General features: G+C 33.3%; 1 protein-coding gene across 3 annotated transcripts in view; it reads left to right on the top strand.

The window, feature by feature from the left end:
* Positions 1 to 2,469, top strand: part of LOC111086990 — a 37,269-nt gene that overhangs the window by 16,456 nt on the left and 18,344 nt on the right. The window contains exon 1 of one of the 3 annotated variants that reach the window (XM_022392002.1): positions 1,309 to 1,340. The exons of the other annotated variants lie outside the window; for them this stretch is intronic. The gene's annotated coding sequence lies outside the window, so the exon portion shown is untranslated. Of the gene's footprint in view, positions 1 to 1,308; positions 1,341 to 2,469 lie in introns of those variants that run through there. 3 annotated transcript variants of the gene reach the window in all.

Genomic DNA, 2,469 nt, shown 5'->3' on the forward strand with positions numbered 1-2,469 from the left:
ACAAAGGAAATAACTGCTGAAGCTTTTCGCCAGACACTGATCATAGCAGAACCGTCTGGAAAATGATCTATAGGAAATAGTACAGCTTATATCTTAAGATCTGTGCAAGAACTCAGCTAACAGATGTTTCCGCATATAAAAGCTATCTTCGAATATATAATAACACTGTTTAAAATCGTTGTAACATGAGAGAATTAAAATAATAATCAGACATTAGTCTATAATAAAAGCTCACACATTTCACACGTTTTTGTGGTTATTAAAAGTAGAATCTAACCGAACTTTCATTTTGAAAAATTATTCTAAACCGACTGAAACTCTTTGAACTTGTGACCGTTTTTTGAGCACAGTACTGAGTAGAAAGTGTACAATAATTGTACACTAACTGAAATGTCCCATCAAATATCGTGAGTACACATTTAGTGTTTTGTATCACTATTTAAAGAGAAAAACTTTGTTTACTGACTTTTAAAATTCAGTGACGTACAAAAACTCCAGTTAACTTGTAGTGAACATTACATTTATATAGCTAATATATGGTTATGTAGTGTTTGAACCGTTGATTTTCAATATTAAATATAATGTAAATATATAGATAGCGACAATGTATTATTGTTGTTTATATCTGGACGAGCTACACAGATTTTAGTGTGCATAAAATAGACTTGGCTAACTCCGAAGTGACCTTTGCTCATGTATGTCAACGACTTTTCTCTCCTTTCTATATCTTCTTTTTCTCTGTCTATCCTTCCCACGTGACCACGTGACGCATACATCCAACTTTGTATTTCCTACCTGATACTGTGATTTGAACAAGTATGTGATTTGAATTACATCTCTAATGGAGAAGAAAGTTCATGATTTGAATTACATCTCTAATGGAGAAGAAAGTTCATGATTTGAATTACATCTCTAATGGAGAAGAAAGTTCATGATTTGAATTACATCTTTAAAGGAGAAGAAAGGTCATGATTTGAATTACATCTTTAATGGAGAAGAAAGTTCAGTCCTCAAACATGTATTTTAAAAAAAAGGTAGGGGTTGTTATTCTATAATAGTGATTAATCACATTTATTATGTAGCAAAATGATTTACTACAGAGTTTATTAACTAGATGTTAGAATTAAAGTTAGTGAAACATTCGTTATATGTGTATGGAAAGTTAGAGCTCATGTGTTTTCAAGTTCGATAGATTGACTGACTTAGGCCAAACAAGTCACCATGAGTCAGAGTGAAATGTTTCCGTGGTATTAATGAACCACGATGAAAAGAACGTCTATATGCTGCATACTGCCCTACAGAAGTATAGAAACATCTTTGTCAAACCTATGCAATTAGATGTATGTAGAAAACTCTATAGAATCCTTAGTAACAATGCCCACCTTTGTAAACTAGTTGTAATACAGATAAATATGTATAACTGAAAACAAAAACCTAAGTTGTGACTTCATTTGAATAATGGATAACAGCAGATTTGTTAAAATCCTACGGATAGTAATAACGGTCTTAACATAATTAAATCTAAACATTGATGATGTAACCATGTGTGGAAGTATAGTAACACCCTTGTAAAACTATAAAATATCATGTGTAAAATTAAATATTTTGTCACATTATATTGATGGCATAAAGTCAAACTACCGAAACAGTAAATTTTAATTCTTGCAAGATATTTAAATAAACGTCATTTTCTGGACTATTTACAAATAAATGGTCAGAAAACGTAATTAAATATAGAAGTAATGAATTGGTGTTTTATACTGATTGTATTAAATTTAGTCATGTTGAGACACGTTGACCCACTTGTCTCTGACGTCATGTTTACCTTCATGGCGATCTAACAACGCGCCTCTAGCAACGCACCCTCTCTGATAACATCATAGTCTCCCCTCCATTGTTTGAAGTGGACACACGTGTAGCACCCTCTGGTGGCTTGTCGCACGGTCCCTATCCTAACTACTCAGTGGGTCAGCGATAAGTTTACGGATTACCACGATAAATTCCTGGTTCGATTCCTCTTGTTGGACAGAGCTCGGATAGCCCATTATTATTGTATCTACGTTAATACCAATATATGGAGTTTCCCAAAAGGAGGATCTTATCTTACTGCTGTTGTGCTCTAATGTACTTTAGCATTACAACTATATGACATCATGAGATATTTACATTTATCCTTCTGTTACTAGTGGGTTATATGGAGGTTTCTTCTACTAGCGATTGTTTGTGAGGTAACAAGAAGAGTAAATTTTGAATATAGCCATACTTTTGTTTGTCCACCTGTACACTGTCAGAGATATATATTTATCCTTCTGTTACTAGTGGGTTATATGGAGGTTGCTTCTACTAGCGATTGTTCGTGAGGTAACAAGAAGAGTAAATTTTGACTCTGACAGTGTACATGTGGACAAACAAAATGTATGGCTATATATATATATTTATCCTTCTGTTACTAGTGGGTTATATGGAGGT

This window comes from Limulus polyphemus, unplaced genomic scaffold, assembly GCF_000517525.1.
Source record: "Limulus polyphemus unplaced genomic scaffold, Limulus_polyphemus-2.1.2 Scaffold1616, whole genome shotgun sequence".
Taxonomy (NCBI): Eukaryota; Metazoa; Arthropoda; class Merostomata; order Xiphosura; family Limulidae; genus Limulus; species Limulus polyphemus.